This window comes from Aegilops tauschii, chromosome 7, assembly GCF_002575655.3.
Source record: "Aegilops tauschii subsp. strangulata cultivar AL8/78 chromosome 7, Aet v6.0, whole genome shotgun sequence".
Lineage (NCBI taxonomy): Eukaryota > Viridiplantae > Streptophyta > Magnoliopsida > Poales > Poaceae > Aegilops > Aegilops tauschii.
The window spans coordinates 281,380,914-281,408,163 of record NC_053041.3 but is presented as its reverse complement, the minus strand read 5'-3'; the positions used below and the strand labels follow the sequence as shown (position 1 = coordinate 281,408,163).

At 48.4% G+C, this 27,250-nt stretch overlaps 2 pseudogenes; both read right to left on the bottom strand.

The window, feature by feature from the left end:
* Positions 1-25,045, bottom strand: part of LOC109766441 (probable inactive histone-lysine N-methyltransferase SUVR1) — a 181,786-nt pseudogene extending 156,741 nt beyond the window's left edge.
* Positions 25,046-25,312: 267 nt separating this feature from the next.
* LOC141020538 (histone-lysine N-methyltransferase SUVR4-like) lies at positions 25,313-25,905 on the bottom strand (annotated as a pseudogene).
* Positions 25,906-27,250: the final 1,345 nt, after the last annotated feature.

Sequence of the window (27,250 nt, the reverse complement as noted above, 5' to 3'; positions counted from 1 at the left end):
CTTCAGCGTGTCAGCGCCCAAGCGATCGCCGCCCTGTGGCCGGACATGCCGGCACCGCGCACTCCCAGTCGGACTGCCGACTGGCTGGAGGTAGCGGCCGGCCGTCTTGAGGCCTGGAAGGGCTCCTCGGCCCGAGCTGGAGCGCGCCGGGCCTTGGAGTTTGTCAAGGCGTGGTACCCTGGGCTAAATCTAGCCCAGTTGACCACGTTTCGGCAGGAGGCCCAGGAGGAGCTAGTGGCAGTAGAGGATGACCTTGTCAAGCGCGCGGCGGCAATCGCCGAGTACACCGACACCAGCGTCTTCATCCCGGAGCGGGCCGAGAACGGCGCCGAGGCGCCACCAGAATGGTTTGGGCTGAACCCGGAGGACGGCGAGGACTCGGCCGAGGTGATCGACTCCAGCGGCGAGGAGGAAGACGAGGTGGAGGAGGAAGGCAAAGAGGAGGCGCCAGAGGTCGGAGCGGACGGCCAACCTCAGCTCGACCGCGCCTCCAGCAACGAGCCACGCCCGGGCGAGCCGGCTGCCACTGGAGGCGACCAAGCGGGGACTGACCAGCCGGCCGCTCCACCAACCGGCGCCACCGACTCCTCCGATCCACCGAACCCGTCTGCTGCTCCCTAGGCTGCCAGTTTATCTTTTGTTTTACCTGCTTATCAGTCTCGACGAACTTTTTAACTTTGCAAATTTCCACCCGCGGGGTGTATTCCAAACTTCTGTTGAATGTTGGCCAAGGGCCTTTGATATGTAAATATTTTCCAAGTTCTATCTTTCCTTGCTTTCTGCTCTTTTGGCTTTTTTCCTTTGCCGCCTTCCCTTGGTTGCTGTCTTGCCAGCCAAACAGCCGCTCTGCAGACTGTGGCTGGCTCAAGTACTTAGCTACTTTTGGGAAGGCAAGTGTTTAGCCAGTTTAGAGCTTTCTAGCAAGTTGAGTAGAAATCGGCCAGCCGGCTGCTCAGCAGCCGGTCGGCGAAGTGGGGAGTCGGCTTGGACTATGTGCATGCTTTGGGTCCTTAGCCATTTTTCATGCAGACACCCTTTTTGCCTTAACTCCTGCCGGCCGATTAGTCACTCTGCGAGCTGCGACCGCTGGTAGGAGAAAGCTTGAGTGCCAATACATTACTTGTCTGGCCGCAGGAAGCATTACATAGTACAAGGCGGCGAGTCCCCGGGTCGACTGGTCGAGCCCGGTGCCGGACGGACAATTGAAATAACATGATGACAGGCGTAATACTTATCATATAGATAAAAGAGGGTAGTCCCCGAGATCTTCTCGGGGGACCCAGAGTCTTCGTAGTTAATACAAAAGTTGGGGTGGTACATACTGCATTAATTGTAAAACCTTCGAAGGAGGTTTGCATTCCATGGTCGCTCCGTCTCTTTGCCGGAGTCATCTCTTTTGCGTGCTCGAGGCTTCTGAGCGTTGATGAGGTAGTAGGAGTCGTTGCCTAGCACCTTGTTGATGACGAAGGGGCCTTCCCAAGGTGCCGAGAGCTTGTGCTGACCGGCTGTCCGCTGGATCAATCGGAGCACAAGGTCTCCCTCTTGGAAGGATCTTGGCTTGACCTTCCGGTTGTAGTATCGGCGCAGGCTCTGCTGGTAGATGGTGGACCGGCTGAGTGCCAACAGCCGGCCCTCTTCCAGCAGATCGACGCCGTCTTGTCGCGCTTCTTCTGCCTCCTCTTTGGTGTACATGGTGACTCGAGGGGAGTCGAATTCTATGTCCGTCGGGATGACGGCTTCGGCACCATAGACGAGGAAGAAAGGCGTGAAGCCGGTTGACTTGTTCGGAGTTGTGCGCAGGCTCCAGAGGACAACCGGCAGCTCGTCGAGCCAGCAGCCGGCTGAATGCTCCAGAGGCTCGACCAGTCGTGGCTTCATACCGGACAAAATGAGGCCATTTGCTCACTCCACTTGACCGTTTGACTGCGGATGGGCAACGGACGCTAAGTCCAGTCGGATGCCCTGTGTCGCGCAGAAACAGGCCAAGGCACCCATGGCAAAGTTTGTGACGTTGTCGGTGATGATGCTGTGTGGTATGCCGTACCGGATGGTGATGTCGGAGATGAAAGTCACAGCAGTCGGACCATTCAATTTCTTAATTGGCTTTGCTTCTATCCACTTGGTGAACTTGTCCACCGCGACAAGTAGATGAGTCATGCTGCCGCGCACCGTCTTGAATGGTCCCACCATGTCCAGGCCCCAGACGGCAAAGGGCCAGGCAATGGGGATAGTCTTGAGTGCAGAAGCCGGCAGATGTGGCTATGAGCGGAACTTCTGGCACCCTTTGCATTTCTGGACCAAATCTTTGGCATCTTCTAGAGCAGTTGGCCAGAAAAACCGTGGCGGAAAGCTTTGGCCACGAGTGCTCTTGAAGCCGCGTGGTGACCACACTTGCCTTGATGAATATCTTTGAGGATTGCTTGGCCTTGCTCCGGCTCTATGCAGCACTGGTAGACACCAGTGACACTCGCGCCTCACAAGCTCTCTGTTGACTATGGTGTATGCTGCTGCCCGGCGTTGCACTTGCCGGGCCGAGATCTCATCAGTCGGCAGCTCTTTGTTCACTAGGAAGTTGAGGATGGGCTTGGCCCATGAAGGCACTGCAATTTCTTTGATTGCTAGGACTGCTACTTGCATGAGGGCGGTTGGGCCGGGAGACGGCGGGTTGGAGTTAGCTGCCGCTTGCTGAGTCGATGAAGTCCTCGGGCCGACTGCTGCAGTCCCCGAGCAGGGCTCTGAAGTCCCTGGGCCTGGTGCAGCTGCTGCAGTCCCCAGGTCGCCTGCCGAATTCCTCGTGCCGGCTGCTGGGGTCCTCAAGTCGGATCCGACTGCCTCAGGAGGAGCCGGCACAAAGATGGAATCCGACTTTGGCGATGGCTTGACAGACGGCTTGATGAGGCGTTATAGGGCGACGCCGGTTGGTATTGCTTGCCGGGTGGAGCCGATTCGTGCCAAGGCATCTGCTTGCTCATTGTCATTCCTTGGCACATGGAGAAACTCACACCCTACAAAGTATCCGCTGAGTTGCTGTACGAGGAAGCGGTAGCTCGCCATGTTTTCATCCTTAGCGTCCCAGTCGCCTGACGACTACTGGACCACCAAGTCGGAGTCACCATAGCACAGGATCCGGCGAATTCCGAGTTCCTTGGCAAGCCGGAGCCCGTGAATGAGTGCCTCGTATTCAGTGACGTTGTTGGAGGCGGCAAAATGGATTTGCAGCACATATCTGAGCTTGTCGCCTTTGGGAGAGGTAAGGACGATGCCGGCTCCCAAACCGGTGCGCATCTTGGAACCATCAAAATGCATTCGCCAATGGGTGGAGTCTGGCGCTGGTGGTAGGTACTGGGTCTCGGCCCAATCGACGAGGAAGTCGGCCAGTGCTTGTGACTTGATGGCGGTGCGAGGTTGGTAGTAGATGGTGTAGGGGGGCAAATATATGGCCCATTTGGCCACTCGGCCTGAAGCATCTCGGCTTCCAATGATCTCGGCAAGCGGAGCTGTGCAGAGCATAGTGATTGGGTGCTCTTGGAAGTATGGCTTCAGTTTCTTGGCGGCAAAGTGCACGCCGTAGCACATCTTCTGGTAGTGGGGGTAGTTTTGCTTGGAGGCTGACAACACTTCGCTCAGGTAATACACCGGTCTCTGGACTGGTAGTGCCTTGCCTTCTTCCTTGCGTTCTACCACTATGACTGTGTTGACCACCCGGCTGGTGGCGGCGATGTAGAGGAGCATGGGCTCCTTAGGAGTCGGAGCCGCCAGGACAGGCGGAGTGGTCAACATCTTCTTGAGCTGGAGAAAAGCTTCATCTGCCTTGTCCTTCCACTCGAAAAAGGTGGTCTTCTTCATGAGCTGGTATAGGGGAAGAGCCTTCTCGCCCAGCCGATTGATGAAACGGCTGATGGATGCCAAGCAGCCGGTGAATTTTTACACGTCCAGCAGTCGGGTGGGCAGTTCCATCCTCTCGATGGCTTTGATCTTCACAGGGTTGCACTCTATGCCACGCTCTGAAACCAGAAAGCCAAGAAGCTGGCCGGCTGGTACTCCAAAGACGCATTTTTCCGGGTTGAGCTTGATCTGAAATCAGCGCAGGTTCTCAAAGGTCTCCTTGAGGTCCTCTAGCAGCATTCCACGCTACTCCGTCTTCACCACAAAATCATCCACATAGATGTGGGCATTTCGGCCGAGTTGTTTGAGGAGACACTTCTGCATGCAACGCTGAAAGGTGGCACCGGCGTTTCTCAAGCCGAATGTCATTGTTAGGTAGCAGAAGGCTCCAAACGGTGTGATGAAGGCGGTCTTCAGCCTATCGGCTGGGTTCAGCTTAATCTGATGGTATCCTTAGTATGCATCCAAGAAACTCAGCAGCTCGCATCCGGCTGTGGAGTCGATCACTTGGTCGATTCTTGGCAAGGCAAATGGGTCTTTGGGGCATGCTTTGTTGAGGCTGGTATAATCGATACACATGCGCCACTGCTTGTTCTTCTTCAGCACCAAGACCGGGTTGGCTAACCACTCTGGGAAGAACACTTCCATGATGAAGCCGGCTGCTAGAAGCCGGGCTATCTCTTCTCCAACAACTCTTCTCTTCTCTCCTGACAGGCGGCGCAAGGGCTGCCTGACTGGCTTGGCATCTGACCGGACGTGTAGCTTGTGCTCGGCGAATTCCATCGGAACACCCGGCATGTCCTTGGGGTACCATGCAAAGATGTCCCGATTCTTACGGAGGAAATCGATGAGCTCGCCTTCCTATTTGCTGTCAAGGTTCGCACCTATGACAGCGTACCTCTCCGGGTGCTCCGGGTCCAGGGGTATCTTCTTTGTCTCTTTGGCCGGCTTGAACGAGCCCTCGGCTTCCAACTCCTTGGGGTCGGGCGGCATTTCCGGCTGCTTGCCTGCCATCGCCACAACCCGGTCAAGGAGCCGCTTCTCAGCCGCGATAACAAGGGACTCGGCCAGCCGGCTGCTATCTGCTGCGCAGGCGGACGACTTCTTGTAATCCCCTGCTATGGTCAGAATTCCCTTGGAACTCGGCATCTTCATCTTGAGGTAAGCATAGTGGGGGACCGCCATGAACTTGGCCAGAGCAGGCCGGCCAAGTAGTGCATGGTATGGGCTCTCAAGGTCCACCACCTCAAACCAGACTGGCTCTCGGCGGAAGTGATCTTTGTCTGCAAAAGAGGACGTCTATCTGGATCTTGCCGATTGGTGAGCAGGAAAGGCCAGGAACTATGCCATGGAATACAGTCCGGCTGGGCTGAAGCTGCCTTTGTTTGATTCCTAACTTCTCCATGGTATCCTTGTACAGGATGTTGATGCTGCTGCCGCCATCTATCAGAACTTGGGAAAAACGAGCAGCTCGCCTCTCTGTGGCAAAAGTGGCGTCCAAAACCAGGGCATAGGAGCCGGGATTGGGCATTACTTCCGGGTGGTTGGCTCTGTTCCAGCTGATGGGCTTCTCGGACCAATGCATGAACTCGGGGGACTCTGATGACGCTGCATTTACTTCTTGCTGTCGTTGCCATTTGCTGTGCTTGTCGTCGGCCATGCTGGTGAACACGACATAAGCTTCGTGCTCTTCAGGATACTCGTCTTGTATGGCTCCCACCGGTCGAACTGCCGGCTGCTGGGGTTGGGGAGGAGGCGGCTGCCCAGCAGGCGGAGGACGCAGAAGGCCGTCACCCTTGGCGATCCTGGTGAGCCAATGGCACTTCCGAGTGGTGTGGTTGGACGGTTTCGCGCCACTATCAAATTTGCAGGGTGCATCAAGAGTCTGCTCATACGAGAAAGCGGGCAGCCAATTGGGCTTGCCGCCCTTCTGGCACTTGGATGGAGGCTTCCCTTCCGGCTGCTGATCTTCGACTGTTGCCACCTGCCGGCTCGAGGAAGCCGGCTGCATGGCCTTGCGCTTGTTGTCGTTTGGTTGTTGTCTCCGACTGGTGTCACCAGCCAGGGTCCGAGGAGCCGGAGGAGCTACTTTGCCAGATGCATCAACTTGGATCTCCGCCTTCATGGAGGAGTCGGCCGTGGCATATTTATCTGCTATGCTCAGCAGCTCGTCGAGGGTTGCCGGCTCGTCGTAGAGAAGCTTGTGCTTGAGGAGGGTGCCCTCTCGGCACCCGGTGGTGAAGTACTCGATGGCCTGCACCTCGTGCACGCCTTCGCAAGAGTTGCGGAGCTCGGCCCAGCGTGTGAGGTAGTCGCGAGTCGAATCGTTGGGGCCTTGGATGCACAAGGAGAGCTGGCGGGGCTTAGGCGGCCGCTTGTATGTGCTGGTGAAGTTGCGGACGAATGCTTCGGTGAAATCAACCCAGCTGTTGATGCTGCGGGGCTTCAGGCTGTACAGCCACGTCCGGGCTGTGCCCTGGAGCATGAGTGGGACGTACTTCACGGCAACGCGCTTGTCGCCGTTCGCGATGCTGACGGCTGTGGAGTAGTCGACCAGCCAGTCCTCCGGCTTCACGGAACTGGTGTACTTGGGTGTATCTCTCGGGAGCGTGAACCCTTTGGGAAATGGCTCATCTCGGATGCGGGGGCCGAAGCACGGCGGGCCCAGCTCATCTTCTTCTTCTAGCGCCAGGGATCGGTTGAGGCGATCAATCCGATGACGGGCATCGTTTTCTCCGATTCCTTCTTGGCGGCCAAGGCGGTCGCCGAGCGACGGGTGATCAACAGGTGACGGGGAAATGCGCCTCTCCCTGCGGGGAGGGGGAGGCGGACAGTCGTCTCGTCGCTGCACTGCTCTTGGGCGGCCGTCTTGGTCGCGCTCGATGGTGATGCGAGTCCGGCTGCGGCTGGCAGCCGGCTCCTTGTCTCTTCTATCGCGGGCGCCACCAGTCGGCGTCCGGGATGTCGCGCCTTGGTCTCGACGAGGAGGCGGGTCGTCGTTTCGCCGGTTGGGCGCTTCGGCATGGCACCCGACGTCTTGTTGCTCAGCAGCCGCGTCGAGGAGCTGCTGGACCCACTCCGTCATGTGGCGACGCTCGTCGCCCTCGAGCTTGTCTAGCTCGTCTGCTGCCGCCTGGGTAGCTTGTATGTTTTCTGCAGGCGTGGCGTAGACGGGACGATCTGTCCCGAACATGCTGGCGACGGTCGCGCCACGCTGCCGAATCTGGCCAATGCGGCTAGGTCCACCAGGAGCCGGCGTGCCACCGACAGCTTGGTCCATCTCACGCTGGTAGGCCTCCGAAAGGCACCTCATGCTGGCCAGCCAGTTGGCGCTCTCGACGAGCTGGACGCGGCGCACCTCCAGCGTCTCGGCATCGGCGTCTTCCGGGATGGGCGCAGTCAGGTCTTGCATCGCCGCTTGCAACGGGTCCTGGCCACCTCCGCCAGAGTGTTCGCCGTGGCTGATGACGAGCACTTCCGTGACGGTGCTGCCACCGTTGTTCACGCGAGGAAGCAGCTCGTCGTAAACCACCACGTTGGTGGGGAACGCGTCAAGCGACGCCATGTCGGAGTCGACAAGCATTGGGTCGGTGGAGCCTACCGACTCCAGGTCTACGGCTGGCTCGCTAGAGACGTGGAGCTGATCGAGGAGGCTCACGAGGCGGCTCTCGGGGCCGTCGGTGCCCGCATCAGACAGCCAGTCGTCGGCTTCAGCCCCCTCGCATATAATGCGTGGGTGTTCGGAATAGCAACTGACTACACTTGACCCAACGTTTTGGTCCGTGAAGGAGGTGTTAGTGCAGCGAACTAGGCAATCGGACTAAAGGGCTTTAACACCTTCACTTAGCCATACGAGTTTGACGGTGGGTCTACGATATAGCCCCTTGTATGTACGCGTTTATCCGAATACGGTGCATTACATAGGTGACCAGAAGAACGGTCCTTCATGTAATACGGAAGAAATCATGAAAGATTCTCATAAGTCATCGAGTGGTTGATCAGCTCTCGCCGCATCATGACAGTCAGTTTTCGGCTTTCTTTACTGATGTGTTTGACCAGGTGAACCGGAAACACAATCGCAGTAGTTCTCCCTTTACTACCCTAGCCGATAGAGCGGAACCTAAGGTAGTAAGCACAGGAGCCGGGCAACCCAACTATTGACCAAAGACATGCTTCGGAGCTGATGCATATAAGGCCAAACTCGTGACGCCGAAGTATGCTATAAAGTTGTTCGGGCTTTTTGGCAATTCATATGTTGCCGTATCGAGCCGCTGGCAATTTGTGCTGAGGTGTGTGCGTGAAACAACTGAATACGGATTATGTTCACTGGAATCTGATTGATACGTCAAATGCAATTTTATAGATTATAACACCACGGCCTAGGCCATTTGACATGCTAGGGGTCGAAGGATGAGGAAAAAAGGCACTTTACAGGTTTGTAATAAAGTGTTCGGTCTACAAAAAATCATTTGGACCACTTGTCGCACGTCTTCGCTGTCGTTGCCTCGATGAAAAGATTCCTTAACAGGAATGGCCTTTGGTTATTTATACGAAGCCGAACTCAGAAAGAGTCCTTGTAAGTTCGTAGGATAAACAGGCTTGGATTCACCTGTAGTAAAAGGTAAAAAAAAGTTAGAAAAAGGAAGAAGGCTATAGGAGTGCGGACCGCATTGTAGGCCTGTCCGTATTGTGCCTCCGCCGATGACCAAGGTATTTTAAGTGCATAATTATGCCTGCGTGATACAAACTTGGCGGGTATATGAGGCGGACAACGGAGGCCAAACTGCTAAGCCAGCTCTAAAATTGATCGGTCCTCTGTAGCAGAGGCCGACGGCTTAATGGCCGATGGGATACGCGGCTTAATGAGGCCACTTTGTACTTCGGCTGCAATAGTCGTAGTATGCTCCTCTCTACGGAGGGAGCGTCCCGTACTTCCGTTTATCGTGATGATGCCACGTGGACCAGGCATCTTAAGCTTTAAATACGTGTAGTGTGGGACCGCATTAAAATGAGCAAAAGCGGTCCGTCCGAGCAGTGCATGGTGGCCACTGCAGAACGGGGCAATATCAAAGATCAAGTCTTGGCTTCGAAAGTTTTTCGGCGAACCGAAGACGACTTCCAATATGATTGAGCCCGTGCAGTGGGCTTCTGCGCCGGGCATTACTCCCTTGAAGGTAGTTGTGGTGGGCTTGATTCTCGAAGGATCAATGCCCATCTTGCGGATGTGTCTTGGTAGAGTAAATTGAGGCTACTGCCGCTGTCCATAAGGACTCTCGTGAGATGGAACCCATCGATAATTGGGTCGAGGACTAGAGCTGCCGAACCTCCATGATGGATACTGGTTGGGTGGTCCTCGCTATCGAAAGTGATCGGGCATGCCGCCCATGGGTTAAATTTTGGGGCGACCGGCTATATAGCGTAGACGTCCCGTAGTGCGCGTGCTTAAGCTCCCTTTTCGGGATGTGCGTCACATATATCATGTGTACTATTTTTAATTCGGGGGGAAATTGCTTCTGTCCGCTAGTGTTCGGTTGGCGAGTCTCTTCGTCATCGCTGTCACTAGGCGGCCCCTTGTGTTCGGCATTGAGCTTGCCGGCTTGTTTAACGACCCAACAGCTTCTGTTGGTATGATTGACTGGTTTATCGGGGGTGCCATGGATCTGGCAGGGCCGATCCAGTATCTTGTCTAGACTGGATGGTCCGTCTCTGTTTTCCTTGGATGGCTTCTTCCGTTGATCGGGTTTGGAACCGCTGAATCCGGCGTTGACCGTCGTGTCTCGCGTTCCTTCATTATTGTTTTGACACTTGTGTTTATTGCGTCGTGGCTTGCCGTTGCCGTCCCGGGCTTCGAAAGTGCCCGGATCACTGGTGCTATTGCTTCTACGAGCAAGCCAGCTATCTTCTCCCGCACAAAAGCGGGTCATTAGTGTGGTGAGGGCTGCCATGGATTTCGGTTTTTCTTGGCCGAGGTGGCGGGCGAGCCACTCATCTCGGACACTATGTTTAAAGGCCGCAAGGGCTTCGGCGTCCGGACAATCGACAATTTGGTTCTTTTTAATTAAGAACCTAGTCCAGAGCTTCTTGGCTGACTCCCCGGGTTGCTGGATGATGTGACTAAGGTCATCAGCGTCCAAAGGCCAGACATATGTACCTTGGAAGTTATCGCGGAAGGCGTCTTCCAAGTCTTCCCAGCTGCCGATGGAGTTCTCTGGGAGGCTGTTTAGCCAGTGCCGCGCTGGTCCTTTTAGTTTTAGTGGAAGATATTTGATGGCATGGAGATCATCACCGCGGGCCAAGTGGATATGGAGAAGAAAATCTTCAATCCATACTGCGGGATCTGTTGTTCCATCGTATGATTCGATATTCATGGGTTTAAACCCTTCCGGGAACTCGTGCTCCATTACCTCATCGGTGAAGCATAAGGGGTGAGCGGCGCCTCTATGGCGAGCAGCGTCACGACGGAGTTCGGCGGATGTCCCTATGCGGTTTTCACCCCGAGGGAGGTTGTATTGGTCACGCGGGGCCTGATAGCCATCCTCTCGTGTTGGGGCACGTCCCTTTGACCCATAAATTGGTCTGGCTAGGCCTGCCCTAGCTTCCAGGTCCTGCCGTAGGTCATAGGTGTAATCCTGGGCCACTGTCTCCCTGTCTTTACGGTGGGGTAATAAGGGCAGTTGTTTGGCTTGGGTAGCCATTCTGTCACGGCCATGCGGTGGCCGGTCTGGTTTATCAGCTGTGCTACGCGCTGATCCTAAGGGCTCATGCGCCTCAACGTCGAATTGGGGTAGCATCTTGCGCTTTGGGTAGCTTTTTGCGGGGCGCACAAGGCCATACTCCTCAGCTGCTAGGACCTAGGTCCATCTGTCATTTAGTGTATCATGTTCGGCTTGAAGCCGTTGCTGCTTCCTTTTCAGGCTCCTCGCGGTTGCGATGAGCTGTTGCTTAAAGCATTCTTGCTTGAGGGGTTCCTATGGCACGATGAAGTCTTCGTTGTCGAGGCTTGTTTCGTCTTCGGAGGGTGGCATATAACTGCTGTCCTTCGAGTAATCGGTCCCAACTGGCTCATCAGGGTTACCCTGCCCTTTCTCCCTATCTTCTTGTTCGGAAGCTGGTTTGATGAGGGCGTCTGGGTCTTCGGCGTTTTCCAGAGTATTGCTTTCCCAGTTCCGGTATTGCTTTCTTTGTTGCGACGTGATTTTGAACGGCGCCGCTGATGTCGCCGCCTTGGTGGTTTATCAGTGTTATTGTCCTTAACTGGATCATTACCGCCTTCATCGCCATCGTCTTTTGATGTATCCACCATATATATGTCATACGTGGAGGTGGCCGCCCAGTGTCCGGTATGCGGTGGGTTTTGGGCCTGCTCCTCTCCAGCATCGTCGTCCATACCGTCGATGTCCTCGGAGCCGTAATCGAGCATGACGGTTAAGTCCTCGAATGTGGCTATGAAGTGGGTGGTGGGTGGGACGTAAAATTCCTACTCTCAGCCCCTAGTCCGGGCTAGGCGTAGTTCGGACATTGCTCCTCTGTAATGATGAGGGATCGCATTAAGTCCAGACCCTTGCTTAAAGGCGAGATTTGGCCGGAGAGAAGAGAGTCCGTGGAGTACGGCGGGAGGGAGACTCCTTGGCCGAACTCGCACGATGCTGACTCCGAGGGTTCGGAGCCAGTGTCCGGAGATGGGTCCGGCTTCATGATGGTTGCCAGCGACGCTACTTCATCCGGCTCCCCCGTACTGGATTTAGTGGCCGCGGATAATCCGGCGGGCTCAAGAATCCCGTCTTCGGACCTGGCGATGCACTCCGAATCAAAGACCAGAGCGGTGGTTGGGGTCCTGAACCCTTGGAAGATCAAGTCTCCTCGGGTATTAGCGACATAGTCCAGATTTCCAAAACTAATCTGGCGACCTGGGGCGTAGCTGTCGATCTGCTTTAGATGGCCAAGCGAGTTGGCCTACAGTGCGAAGCCGCCGAACACGAAGATCTGGCCGGGGAGAAAGACCTCCCTTAGGGCAACATTGTTGTAGATGATTGACGGAGCCATCGAACCTTCTAGCGACGACATGGAGGAACTCTCAATGAAAGCACCAATGTCAGTGTCAAAACCGGCGGATCTCGGGTAGGGGGTCCCGAACTGTGCGTTTAAGGTCGATGGTAACAGGAGGCAGGGGACACGATGTTTACCCAGGTTCGGGCCCTCTTGATAGAGGTAATACCCTACTTCATGCTTGATTGATCTTGATGAATATGAGGATTACAAGAGTTGATCTACCACGAGATCGTAATGGCTAAAACCTAGATGTCTAGCATGTATGATTGTGATTGCCTCTATGGACTAAACCCTCCGGTTTATATAGACACCGGAGGGGACTAGGGTTGTACAAAGTCGGTTTACAGAGGAAGGAATCAACATATCCGAACGCCAAGCTTGCCATCCTCACAAAGGAGAGTCCCATCCGGACATGGGAAGAAGTCTTCTGTCTTGTATCTTCATAGCCCATCAGTCCGGCCCATGTCATATAGGCCGGACGCCCGAGGACCCCTTAATCCAGAACTCCCTCAACCGGTTTAGCCATGAACCATCTAATAGTCCGGCTTTGGCCAGCCGAACCAATTCCAAGTAGCTACTTCAGTTTGGTGAAGCGGCTCATAGACGCGCTTCCCCGGATTGATGTTGTAAAGCGCTTAGCATGCATAGAGGGTGCTCGGATGGCCTTCGCCCATGTCAAGATGCATTGGGAAAGATGAAGGCCACCGACGTGGCGACCACAAGCCCACCCGAAGGCAAGGACCACCGCAAGCCGGAGCGGTATTTCAAAGACGACCTGGCGGGGGCCCGAATAGTAGAGGGCCACTGCTCGAAGGACGTCATGTTTGAGTAGATGTATTCGGATTATAAAAACTTATGCAAAGACTATGTTATGTTCCCCTCCTTGTAATATATTTGTGCCACGTATCTTCAGAAATTTTCCTCCTGTGCGTCCGTTTAATTCTGAAAGTTGCCAGTCATCGGCTTCAGCCCCCACATAGATGATACGGGGGTGTTCGGCGTGACCACACTTTATCCAACGTCTTGGTCCGTAAAGGAGGTGTCCGCGAGGTGAACTAGGCAATCAGACTATGCGGCTTTATTACTTTCACTTAGCCATAAGAGTTTGACGGTGGGGCTAAGTGCTAGCCCCTTGTGTGTGTGTGGCAATCCGAACTAGGGTGCCTTTTCCACGCGGCTGGACGAAGACCAGCCCCTCGTATAACACGGAGTAAATCACTATCGATTTGTAGTAAGTCACCGAATCGCCGACCAGCTCTCGCTTTATCATGGCAGTCAGCTTTCGGCTTTCTCTACCGAGGTATTTGACTGGACGAACCAGAAATACAATCGCAGTAGTTCTCCCTTTACTACCTTAGCCGAACAAGCGGAACATAAGGTGGTAAGCACAGGAGCCAGGCAACCCAACTATAGACCAAAGACATGATTCGGAGCCGATGCATATAGTACGATATTCGAGACACTGAAGAGTACCCTATAGGTTTTCGAACTTGAAAACGTGCGGAGCCGAATACAGCCCCTGGTGTTAAGGCCGGACTGAAGCACGTGTGGCAATCTGAAGTAAGGAGGGAATACAGATGACAAAATGAATCAGTACCAGACGAAAAGTGGTGGTCAACTGTTTCCTTTACATCCTGGTTAAGACATCGAGATGTGCTATTGCAGATAATGCCATGAATATCAAGGCTATTTTACATGCCGAGAGTTTACACAAGGGAAAGTTTTACACAGGGTCTAAAAGCAGTGGTTTTGAAGATCCCAGTGGTGCCCTGCTGCACGTCTGCGCCATTTCTCCTTGGTGAGAAATCCTTTGATAGGAGGAATCAATGGTCGTCTATGAGAAAGGGGAACTCATGAAGGAGCCCCTGTACAACCGTAGAGTAGGTAGGTTTTTAATGAACCTGTAGTAAAAGAGAGAAAAGAAAAAGAAAAAGGAAAAGAGAAAAAGGGTTAAGGTCCGAAAAGGGTTAAAATTCCCCGCTCTCAGCCCCCAGTTCAGGCTGGGCATAGTTCGAAAGTGACGCTTCCGTGATGGTGAGAGATCGCATTAGGTCCAGCGCCTCGTTTAGGAGCGAAAGCTGGACAGGTGATTGAGGATCTGCGGAGCTGGGTCCGGTAATCACCACTTGACTGAGCTCGATAGACGCGGACCACGAAAGTTCGGAGTTGATATCCAGAGATAAGTCCGGCTTCCCGATGACAAGAAGAGTCATGTTTGACTCCGGCCCCGCTGACAACATGGTCACCTCTAGGTCTCCGGCAGGGAGCTCCATAATGGGAGAGAGTCCGGCGAGGCTTATCCTCCTGACTTCGGGTAGAGTGGTCCGCTCTGGATCTAAGGCCAGGGCAGGCACGAGAATCGATCCTTGAACGGAATCTGATGGTGAATCCGACTGGCTTCCTTCATGTAGATGAGGAGCAGCGGCCGAGGCCAAGAACCCTTCAAAGATCAAGTCTCCTCGGATATCGGTAATGTAATTCAAGCTTCCAAACCTGATCTGGCGACCAGGGGCGTAGCTATTGATCTGCTCGTGGTGGCCAGTTGAATTGGCCCACAGAGCGAAGCCGCAAAACACAAAGAGTTGACCAGGGAGAAAAGTCTCCCCAGAGACAGCATCGTCGCTGATGACGAGTCGAGCCATCGATCCTACTGTCGACGACACAGTGGAACTCTCAATGAAAGCACCAATGTCGGTGTCAAAACCGGCAGATCTCGAGTAGGGGGTCCCGAACTGTGTGTCTGGAGATCAATGGTAACAAGCGACGATGGGGACACGATGTTTACCCAGGTTCGGGCCCTCTTAAAGAAGGTAAAACCCTATGTCCTGCTTTGATTATATTCAATGAGTATAGGGGTTAAAAGAGTTGATCTACCTCGAGATCGTAATGGCTAAACCCTAGCTGTCTAGCCTATGAGAATTTTGATGATCTCTATGGACTAAACCCTCCAGTTTATATACACACCGAAGGGGCGTAGGGTTACACATAGTCGGTTTGTGGGGAAGGAAATAACATATCTGGACACCAATCTTGCCATCCACGCATATAGGAGTCCTACCTGGACACGGGGGAAAGTCTTCTGCTTTTATATCCACGGCCCATCAATCCGGCCCATATCAAATAGTCCGGACACCCGAGGACCCCCTAATCTAGGACCCCCTCACTCCACACCGCTCCAAATGGAGATTAGCATCCGCAAGGGTGTGAACTTCGGGATACATCCTCGTCTATGCATGCATCGGTTATCTCTTACCCGAGCCCTTTACTTATGCACTTTACTTTGTGATAGCCATATTGTTTCTTGTCATATATCTTGCTATCACTTGGTTGTTTATCTTGCTTAGCATAAGTTGTTGGTGCACATAGGTGAGCCTAGTTGTTGTAGGTTTTGTGCTTTACAAATTAACCGCTAGGTTTATTCCGCATTTGTTCAAACCTAAACTGTAATTATTTTAAAGCGCCTATTCACCCCCCTCTAGGTGACATCCTCGATCTTTCAATTGGTATCAGAGCCTCATCTCTCATTATTAGGCTTAACCGCCTAGAGAGTAAAGATGTCGATTAGGGGTTTAGGATTCTCTGGCACTATTAGTTTCGATGGCACAAATTTTGATGTTTGGGTAATTCGCATGTTTAATCTCTTTAGGGTCATGGATCCAAATTTAGAGAGAATTGTAGATATGGGTTTTCTCCTCCAACGGATCCTCAACGATTATCTTTAGAGGATGAGAAAAACTCTTATCTCAATGCTCAAGCTTCTAATGTGCTTTTTGATGCTTTGAGCAATGTAGTTATATTTCAACTCATGCCGTTTCAGGATGCTCATGAGTTGTGGACAAAGCTTAAAGATAAATATGGTGTGTCCAAGATTTGTGAGGCTAATTTTCGTCCCTCCACCTCCGGTCATATAGTGTTCTCAACTTCTTATACTTCACCTACATGTGGTTTGCCACAAGGTAATGACATGGTGAGGTGTTCATTGCAATGACGATAGTGGGCTTATTGTTGATTATCCTTCATCACTTTCTTATTGCAATGCTTCATGTTTGGACTTTAGCACTTTGAGCACTCCAAATTTTTCACATGCTTGTGTTGAGAGTCCGTGCATATCATGTAGAAATTGCTTGACTAAATCTCATGATGATATGCTTGCATTGTTGCCATGATAAAAATGCATGTATTTCCTCAAGTTGTTGTGCTAACAATGTAGAGGAGACCCAGCACTCCATGGAACAAGATGTGGTCTTGAACGATGCTTCAAGGGATCCTACATCGTCAGCTATTGCTTTTTGCCTTATGGCTAAGGCTTCAAAGGTATCTCCTACTTTGAACCCCAATATGTCTCTTGATGATGATGTTAATGCTAATAATGACGAGGATAATGATGAAGAGAGTGATAATGTTGTCTCCTTAAAAATTAAGGGGGAAATGGTTTTTAAAGCTCTTCGTAAAAATAAAATTGCTCGTTCCAACTTCATGGAAATCATGTCCATTGAAATTGAGGGCAAGAAATATATTGAGGAGTTGGAATCTCATCTCGAGGAGCATGAGGTCACCATTGATAAAATGGAAGGTCATGAGTGTGATTACGCTAATGAGATTGCGGACCTCTCCCAAGCTCTTGAACTTGAACAAACCACCAAGGAATCTCTTGAGGAGACTTTTGCTCTAGAATTGTCTAGAGTGAAGGAATATCATGATAGAGCTCTTGAGGTGGCCAATTATTTTGAAACTAAAAATGAGAAGCTTGAAGTTGCGCATGATAAACTCCTTCAGAACTTTGGGCACCTCGAATATGGCTCAAGGGTCATCAAGAGTGCGCTCATCAAACTCACCGAGTCTCATGCTCAACTTAAAGCTTCATATTCAAAAGAGCTTGCAAAGTTGCCTTGTCCTCTTGTTGTTAATGATGATGCTAGTTCTACTAACTCTATTTATTGTGAGGCATCCATTTTGAAGGAGAATGTTGAGCTAAGGGCTCAACTTGTGTTTTTATCTAGCAATTATGGGAAATTGGAAGAAAGTCATGAAAAGCTCTCGAGCTCTCATGATGATCTTCTAGTATCCCATAATGTGCTAAAGATAGCTCATGAGGCTATGATTACTAAGGTAACATCTAGTGAGCCTCATGTGGATACTAGCACTATTTCAAGTCTAAATGCTATATTGCCATGTGTTAGTCCTCGTAATTCATCCACTCATAATGTTGCTACATCTTGTGATGAATTGCTTTCCTTGCCTTGTTGCTCTAACAATGAAGCTTATACTTCCTCTAGTACTTGTGTTGATACTAACCATGTAGAGGAAATCAAAGAGCTCAAGGCCCAAGTCACTTCCTTGAAGAAAGACTTGGAAAAGAGTCATGAAGGGAAGTCCACACTTAACAATATCTTGAGTGTGCAAAAATCCCCCAATGACAAGGGTGGACTTGGATTCAACTCCAATAATAAGAAGAAGTCCAAGATGAACAAGGAAAATGGCCAAAAAAAGTCAAGAATTCGGCAAAGATTATTTGCTTCAAGTGCCAAGTTGAAGGGCATCATGTTAGATCTTGCCCATTGAAGAAGAAGGCCATAAGTGACAAGCAACAAGGGAAGTGACCACAAGTTCATTCCCATGCTCAACCTCAAGTTGAAGAAAGGCCTCTTCCCAAGATGACTCAAGCTAATGCTTCTCAAGTTGAGAAATCAAGTGAGAAGAAAGTGAAGAGTAGACGTTGCTATCTATGTCGTGAGAAAGGCCACGTAGCTTCTTCATGCATGAATGGTACCTTATGCAACCCTATTCTAATAGATGGTGTCTATTCTCTTGGGAAGGATAAGGTTGGCAATGTGTTTGTCATTGGTACTCAAAGTGGTGTCAAGAAAAGAACCATTTGGGTTTCCAAGCCTATTGTGACTGACCTGTTAGGACCCAACTTAGTTGGGGACCAACTAGCTCAAACTTGATAAATAGGTGTTGCTGGAGGGCATTGGAGACTTGGCTACATCATGAAGAATTAAGGGGACTTCATCATTCTTATTGTCTCTAGCCAAGTCAATTGGGTTATCAAGTTTCTATCTTATATCCAATGTGCCTCCTTGCGGTAACTTGTAGTTAAATTGTTTACATTGAAAGTTACTTGCCCCTTTGCATGTTTTGGTTTTGTTCCTTGCATGTGTTTGTATATGTTGTGTCTCCAAGTTGCTTATCTTGAGTAATCAAGTATGTGTATGTTGGTTTGCACATCATGTACATGTGTGTCGTACGTTGAGCCCTTGTGCACCTTGTTTGTATCTTAGTTGGCTCTTATGAGAGATTAATGGAATATCCCATTGTGGGGGAGTGATGTGCCTTGTGCCCCTCACAATCCTATAAATGCGTGTACATGAGGAATACCACCTAGTATTGATATTACAAGTTTATCTAGTCGCTATGTGATATGCCTTCTCATGAGAATTCAAATTCTAAATAGTCCAAATTATCTCTTATTGGATTCTTATTGCCTCTTGTGCAGTTTTCTTTGGTATCACATTATGGGGGAGTAACGTGCTATGTGCAAATTACAAGTCTAGAATATGTGTACATTTGATATATTGTCACCTAGAATTGATATTGTAAATTATCTTGTCCCTAGGTGGCATGTTAGCTCTACAAGTTGAAATTTGCTTTTGTGTTTTGGTGTGAAGATGATGATGGATATCTTTGAAATGTACCACCGGGAATTATTTCCAAATACTTCTTGTCTCTTGACAATTGGTAATCATTTATGTGGTAGAAATTGTTGATCATATTTATATTGGCCTTTGGTTTTATTTGCCTCATCTCTTGCCTAGGATTGTTTCAACTCCTGTTGTCTTCCGTGCCACTTGTGGATCATGTTTATTTCTTGATATCGTCTAGTGTGTCTATGGATATAGTGAAAGAGGTGATCCCATCTTGTGCATTTTGCATTAAAATGCAAATTCTCTATAATGCACAACTCTTGGGGGAGCTATCCTATTTTCTTTAGAACACTCATCTTGTGATCCTTATCAAGTGTGTGTTGGTGGAAGACAAGTCATATCTTTTGGTACTGTGTGCCATCATGAAACTTTGTAGAGGTCTTGGTTAGTTAGGAACCTTCCTCTCTTTTGGGAGTTTGGTGTCTTCCTTTTAGTGTGTATCAATGGATATCTCATTCCTTGATGTATCTTGTATTTGGTATCCTTCAAGTGATAAGTTCTTCTTTGAGTATCTTATTTTCACTTGGTATCTTTTCTTTTGGGATCCTATCAACAATGTGTTGATTTGGTCCTTGAAGTCTAGAGCATGCATATTTACCTTATGTACATTCTTTGGCATGCTTTCTTTCTTTGACCCAATATATAAGGGAAACTCCACCAAGTCTCTAATTGGCTAAGATGTGCATGAAATTCTATTTCATATCTATATGCACATATTTATGTGGAGTTTGTCATATGTATTGTTGGTTTGCTAACTCTTTGGTCCCAATGAGTTTGGGTACCATTTTGTTTGTGGTGTTGTTCTAGGAACAACTAGAGATGCATTGGATGCTCGGCTCATTTAAAAGGAAGGTGGGGACACCATGTGCTTATTGGAGTCAAGCTAGGACGTTCAGTGAACTACTATCCTTTACATTCAATGGGTATCTACTACATCCTTCCTATGCTATCTCGGTAACAAGTATCTACTCATGCATACATTTCTTACATACAACCTTGTGTAGGTTGCATCATGGCATAAATTTCTTGATTAGTTCTTGTGATACTTGTTTCCCTTCTCAAAGCATCTCAACAATGATCTCTTGTTGATAGTTGTGATGTCTTTGATGTTCATTTGGTTGAAGCTCATTTATATACTATAAGATAATATTAAGCCATGCGTTATATGGGTTTCAAGCAAAGATCTTATCAGTATATTTTATGACTTCCGTTTGGGTATCCTATTCTTTCCTTGAGTAACCATTTCTTGTGTGCATCCTTCTATGTGGATTGATATCATCATGATTTTCATCTACCTAGAATCTTACACACTTGAGAGAAGTTACATCTTTAGTGGATATCCTTATTCTTTCACGTCCACCTTTGTTTCCTTTGTATTTCCTAGGTGGCTCTTATATCTTTGCATCTTGTTGCACTCTTTTGTGGTGAAGATTGTTTTCCTCTTGCTTGTCATGATGAGGCTTTTGCCAATTCAATTGGTATCCCTCCTCTTAACGAAGCTTCCTTTTATATCTTCACCATGGGTTGTCACAAGCATAGGTTCTTTATATGCTTATTAGTGAGCTTGTGAACCCATTTTCTAGTTGTGTGTGGGAATGACATGCCTTGCACCATGTATCTCATTCATTCAAGACTATATTTATGCTTAATTCTCATTTGTACATTAGTATTCTCAAGTGCATTGCCTTGACTCACACACATCGGTTTTGGTTGAGCCTATTCCTAAGTTGCCTCTTTTACATGTTGCTCAACCATGTGTTTGTTGCAAGTGCTAGGCTTAGTTTCCTATATGCTCACTTGCACTTGTTGTGTGTTTCTATTGATTTTGGGGGAGTGATGATCCTACTTTGTGCATGTTGTACCCAAATACAAAACTAAATATTGCACAAATCATGGGGAGCTTCTCTATGTTCTTTAGGACACTCCTTCGCTCATATAATAATATCTTGTATCCATGTGGCTTGTAGGATCCATTGTCGGATTGTTTCAGTTGGTATTTTTTGATTGCTAATTTCATTCTTGGTATGCCTTTGTGCCATATCACCCCTTTGCAATCTTTGGATCCTCAATATAGTTTGTCTTCCTCCAACTATTCATCATTGGATATATGTATTGTATTCCGCTCATATTTTTAGAAATACACAATTTATGGAGGAACACATATTATATTGGCCTTCTATGTTTTTCGCCCATTTTGGGAATCGATGCCAATGGGGGAGAAGTTTAGAGAGTTGTGTGGAGAAGTTTAGAGCTATCTCTTCTTTCTTTGGTTTTGTTCCTAAGATTTTGCATCTCATGCTCATGCATTATTAGTTGTTGCTTTGCCTGGTGATGCTTAATTCATTATATAAACTCTCTTGAAAGTGATTGTCATCAATTACCAAAATGGCGGAGACTGAAAGAACATGCGGTGCCCCCATGTTTGGCTTTGGTAATTGATGACAATCTCTATGGACTAATGGTTGCTTTGAGTTATATTCTTAGGATTTGTCCATGGGCTTTTCTTGAAGTCCATTTGTTGGTTTCAAGGAGTTTATGTGTTGTCCAAGGTGGTATCCAAGGATCTATCCAAAGATTGGTCTAGTGAGTGTTGAGGTAATTGCTAACATGTCTTGAAGAAGAAGATTGTGTGAACATTCTTGTGTATCTTCAAGTCATCATCTTTATGAAGAGAGAAGATTTCACACAAAGCATAGAAGATTCACCGAGTGGGATCAAGTGATCTCACAGTATGGTAAGCATTGTCCATTGCGCTCTGTGTACTAACCCATGGTCTTTGTGAGAGTTCTATGTGGGGTTAGGTTTGCTTCCATGGGATTGCGTCAAGAGGAAGATCACATACAACCCATGGAGGATGACATCAAATCAAGGTTGTGTTGTGCGAGATCAAGTGTAGCATCATGAAGAAATCATGCTTGTAGCTTGCCGTCCATTGTGGTGACAATGGACTTGTGAAGGTGTTTCAAAGAGTGACTCACCCATAGTGGAGTATGGGGGAGCAATCAACTAGCCTTCATTGAGCCAACGCAATCACGAAAGGTGGTCCAACTTGAGGGAGTCAAGATTGTCATCATCTAGCTCAAGTGGACTTCATGCAAGGCAAAGGTTTGCCCTTGATATTTTTCTATTTTACCGGTCTCATGGTGATAGTTTGGAGACCGGGTTATAGGATCGATAGCCGTACTATCAAGGGGGCTCTTAAGTGAGTAGCTTGATCGTATCATTCGTCGAGAGCTCAAACCATTGCATACTTGCATCATCTTTCTTAATTCTTATTTGTATTTTCTCTTTTTGAGGTTTTAGATCTTGTGGTTATCTTCGTGACAAGCTCTAGTACATCAAAAATGGATTTCATATGCTTCTTCTATTGCGTTTTCGGTGTTGGAGGTTTTACCGGTCTTATTCGAGGAAGGGTTCTCACCATTTTATTATGGGCCTTTTCTCATTTGCTTCTTATTGTTATTTCTATCAATATTGTGTTAGCCCTTGTCGTTAGATTTCCAGCAAACTTGGTTTCGTTGAATTCGGAGTCCGTTTGCAAAAGTTGTGGCAGTTTTGGTATCCTTAAAAGGCTGCAGCGGTACTGCCGCGGCTACTACCGTGGCTACTTCCGCTCCGGACCAAAATCTCGTATTAAGTCCAGCGGTGGTAGGCACGGATGTATTTTTTTAGTACGGCTCATAAGCAGTAGTACCGCTACCCTTAGCGGTATTACCTCTACCCCCAGCGGTAGTACCGTGAGGACGAGCCGTAGTACCGCCCCGGCGGTTCTACTGGCATTTTGCCTCCTCGCTGTTGTCTTTCAAAGGGATTCCACCGCCCTAGCGGTAGTACCGCTCCCATGAGCGGTAGTACCACTCTGTGCGGGCTGTGAGCATAACGGTTGGATTCTTTCCCACCTATAAAAGGGGGTCTTCTTCCCCAATGAACCTTATCCTTTGAGCTCGTGTTATTCCCCCATTGTTGACCTTCTTCGAGCTTGCTATCTCTCAATCCCTCCATGGATTCTTGCTAGTTTTTAGGGGAAAAGAGAGAGGAGATCTAGATCCAGATTTCCACCAATCACTTTCTCCTCAATGTGAGGGGAACCCCTTGGATCTAGATCTTGGAGTTCTTGGTGTTCTCCTTCTTGTTCTTCCTCTAATATTCCTCCCTAGCATAGTTGCTTTGGTGGGATTTGTGAGAGAAGGACTTGGGCATTCCATGTGCCCTTGCCATTGCATTTGGTGCATCGGTTTGAGTTCTCTGCGGTGATACGTGGAAGTTACAAGTTGAGAAGCTTATTACTCTTGGGTGCTTGGTACCCTTGAGCTTGTTCCTCTTGGGTGCTTGGGCGCCCTAGATGGTTGGTGGTGTTTGGAGCTCAATCATTGTGGTGTAAAGCTCTGAGCTAGCGTCGGGGTCCCCAATTAGCTTGTGGAGATCACCCCGAGCAATTTGACGGGTTCCGATGACCGCCCCCAAGGGTTACCAAAGTGTACGGGTTCGGTGACCGCCCCCAAGGGTTGCCATTTGTACGGGTTCGGTGACCGCCCTCAGGGGTCCCTTAGTGGAATCACAGCATCTTGCATTGTGTGAGGGCGTGAGGAGATTACGGTGGCCCTAGTGGCTTCTTGGGGAGCATTGTGCCTCCACACCACTCCAAACGGAGATTAGCATCTGCAAGGGCGTGAACTTCGGGATACATCATCGTCTCCGCGTGCCTCGGTTATCTCTTACCCGAGACCTTTAATTATGCACTTTACTTTGTGATAGCCATATTGTTTCTTGTGATATATCTTGCTATCACTTAGTTGTTTATCTTGCTTAGCATAAGTTGTTGGTGCACATAGGTGAGCCTAGTTGTTGTAGGTTTTGTGCTTGACAAATTAACTGCTAGGTTTATTCCGCATTTTTTCAAGCCTAAATCGTAATTATTTTAAAGTGCCTATTCACCCCCCTCTAAGCGACATCCTCGATCTTTCACAAGGTATTCCTCCAGTATCCGGGAGTTGCATAATCCCATAGTCGAAGGAATATGTATATGACATTAAGAAAGCAATAGGAATAAACTGAACGATCAAATGCTAAGCTAATGGATGGGTCTTGTCCATCACATCATTCTCCTAGTAATGTGATCCCGTTATCAAATGATAACACATGTCTATGGTTAGGAAACCTTAACCATCTTTGATCAACGAGCTAGTATAGTAGAGGCTTACTAGGGACACGGTATTTGTTTATGTATTCACACATGTATTTAAGTTTTCAATCAATACTATTCTAGCATGAATAATAAACCTTTATCATGAATAAGGAAATATAAAATAACAACTTTATTATTGCCACTAGGGCATATTTCCTTCAAACAGCTCGTCGCCGATGCCGCTAACGGCTTCACCGCATAGGCGCCCTACAAGTCATGATTGGGGATCGCGTGATAGAGACACCACATGTGATTTTGTTCCTTTGAACACACACATGAGGTGTTTAGATGATGCTTAAGCCAACCCTACATTCCATTGATCGATCAAGCAAACTAGCCAAGCTCACCCAGCAGCCATTATGGTATTCTCCCTTTTTCTCGTAACGGAAGGATTAGATCAAGCGACGCACGGTTAGGTCTATTAGCACTTAATTAATAGTAAAAGACAAAAATACCCACTCCAATTATTGGAAGGTGGGTGTACTGAAGCAGGCCCCAATTACTATTGTATGGGAATCAACACTTTGGCTAGTATGCATGCGAGCCTCATATTGTGCATGTATTAATTAAGGATATTACCAAGTAGTGGCAGGTGGTTGTCATGTATACTAGTGTTGACAAAATGATACAAACACTTACCCGCGTTAACTCCTCAAAAGCCTCCATTTTCTTGGTTGTGAATAATGCAAGCTGCGTTAAGAGAGGGGAAACATCAATTACTCGTAAGCATGTAGCTGCAAATCAAGCACCTTCGATGTAGAAATCAATATCAATTGCGAAAAATCAGTTACATGCTAATTATGGCGATCAGGAGTCTCAACTTCAACAGGTACGATTACCAAATTTGCATTATAGCATCTACATGGAAAAGCATTATTATCAGACACAAATCAGCGAAAAGTACAAATATAGCATTAATAGACAAGGCTGCTGAGGCCTCTATAAATGAAAAGATGGGAAAAGAGTCCTAGCATACCTGTGGTTGACAAATCGCCCGAGTTCCCATAAAATGCCGGATCAAGGCAGAGAGCTTCCTCGTCTCTTAGCACCCCTTCAGAATCCCAACTAGCATCTAGGAGCACTTGATCCACATGCTTAGAATTTTTGGCTTTTCTCTCATGTAGTTCAGAACTTGTTAGTGCCTCCCCAACTAATTCACAGATGAAAGCACCTTTTGGCAGCCCATCCAGCATCCGTAGCCCCCAGCCCTTCCCTTCATTCGTGAAAACACCTGAATCATGGAATAATTGTAAGCTCATCTCCATGCTACAAGGTTGACACCAAAGTAAAGGGAACAAAGTGAAGTTTCAATTTGCTGGTGCTAATAAGAATGGAGCAAGAAACACGTCAATATAGCATAACAAATGAATGATGTCAATGGCCATTCATCAAAGAACAGAATGGTCCATAAAGAAACTACTGATGAGTGATCATCATCCAAAAATGGGAAGCCACAAAAGTATAACAGCGGTGATAACCTACAAATGTTTTAAGATAGTACCTGGAGACTATATGTTATCCCATGCTGAATCACATGATTTCCACACTGCATGCCACAACCAAATTTACTCCAACACTCCTTAATGAATTTTCTAGCGAGATGACCTTTACATGGATCTGGTGAGGGCTTCGTCTTATATATTCAAGAGGGCAAGCTTTACAGTAGAACTTATTATCCTTTTCTAGGAAGTGATTAACAGCAATGCACTCATCAATTAATTCTGCCCTGACCAGGCCCTCCGGTGTGTATGCAATCTCACCTCCAGTTGATCTTGCACATGGATGTGATACTAATAAGCAGTTGCCTGAACAATCTGTGCAGCAATCCTCATCACCAATCCGCGCAAGTGAGGTGTTGACATAAGCACTTTGGAAAAAGAGATTCTTTCTTATGTAATAGAACAATGGCGGACAACTATAACTACCAAATTCGTTTACAATAGGTATTCTAACTCTTTCTTCTCCCTTTGTTATGTTAGCAACATCGTGCAGTTGCCTTTGCTTAAAAAGTGCTTCCAGAGGATGATAAGCAACTACCCAATTTTGAAAGCTAGGTTTCGAGGATGATCCTACGGCAGCCATTCCCATCAATAGCTGAAGGAAACATGCCCTAGAGGCAATAATAAAGTTGTTATTTATATTTCCTTATCTCATGATAAATTTTTATTATTCATGCTAGAATTGTATTAACCGGAAAATTAGTACATGTGTGAATACATAGACAAAACAGAGTGTCCCTACTATGCCTCTACTTGACTAGCTCGGTAATCAAAGATGGTTAAGTTTCCTGACCATAGACATGAGTTGTCATTTGATGAACGGGATCACATCATTAGAGAATGATGTGATGGACAAGACCCATCCATTAGCTTAGCATAATGATCGTTAAGTTTTATTGCTATTGCTTTCTTCATACTTATACATATTCCTCTAACTATGAGATTATGCAACTCCTGAATACCGGAGGAACACCTTGTGTGCTATCAAATGTCACAACATAACTGGGTGATTATAAGATGCTCTACAGGTGTCTCTGAAGGTGTTTGTTGGGTTGGCATAGATCGAGATTAGGATTTATCAGTCTGAGTATTGGAGAGGTATCTCTGGGCCCTCTCGGTAATGCACATCACTATAAGCCTTGCAAGCAATGTGACAAATGATTTAGTTATGGGATGATGCATTACGGAAAGAGTAAAGAGACTTGCCGGTGACGATATTGAACTAGGTATGAGGATACCGACGACCGAATCTCGGGCAAGTAACATACCGATGACAAAGGGAATAACGTATGTTGTTATTGCGGTTTGACCGATAAAGATCTTCGTAGAATATGTAGGAACCAATATGAGAATCTAGGTTCCGCTGTTGGTTATTGACCGGAGATGTGTCTCGGTCATGTCTACATAGTTCTCGAACCCGTAGGGTCCGCATGCTTAACGTTCGATGACGATTTGTATTATGAGTTATGTGTTTTGGTGACCGAAGTTTGTTCGGAGTCCCGGATGAGATCACGGATATGACGAGGAGTCTCGAAATGGTCGAGAGGTAAAGATTCATATATTGGAAGGTAGTATTCGGACATCGGAATGGTTTCGGGTGGTTCGGGTATTTTACCGGAGTACGGAGGGGTTACTGGAATCCCCCGGAAGTATTGGGCCTACATGGGCCCTAAGGGAGAGAGAGGGAAGCCCGTGGGGGGTGGCACGCGCCCCCCTCCTAGGGAGTCCGAATAGGACAAGGAGGAGGGGGCGCGGCCCCCCTTTCCTCTCCCTCTCCCTCTCTTTCCTTTTCCCTCCGGTGAAGAAAGGAAAAAGGGGGCCGAATCCTACTGCTAGTAGGACTCCCCCCATGGCGCGCGCCTCCTGGCCGGCCTCCTCCTCCTCCCCTCCTTTATATATGGGGGCAAGGGGTACCCCATAGCACATCA